We start from the raw sequence: 413 nt of genomic DNA on the forward strand, positions 1-413 counted from the left end.
CTAGCAATAGCTTCCACCCATTTGGATACATAATCCACTGCCACCAGAATATAAGTGTTTGAGTATGATGGTGGAAAAGGTCCCATAAAGTCAATACCCCATACATCAAACAACTCAATCTCCAAGATTTCTTATTGAGGCATGGCATAACTGTGAGGCAGATTGCCAGATCTTTGGCAACTGTCACAATTAAGTACAAACGCTCGGGAATCTTTATAGAGAGTAGGCCAGTAAAAGCCACATTGGAGGACTCTTGTGGCTGTTCGCTCACTTCCAAAATGTCCTCCATACTGTGATCCATGGCAATGCCAGATGGTCTTCTGTGTTTCTTCTTTAGGCACACATCTACGGATTATTTTGTCTGCACATCTCTTGAAGAGATATGGTTCATCCCAAAGATAGTACTTTGCATC

The sequence above is a fragment of the Arachis duranensis genome, chromosome 3, assembly GCF_000817695.3.
Source record: "Arachis duranensis cultivar V14167 chromosome 3, aradu.V14167.gnm2.J7QH, whole genome shotgun sequence".
Classification (NCBI taxonomy): Eukaryota; Viridiplantae; Streptophyta; class Magnoliopsida; order Fabales; family Fabaceae; genus Arachis; species Arachis duranensis.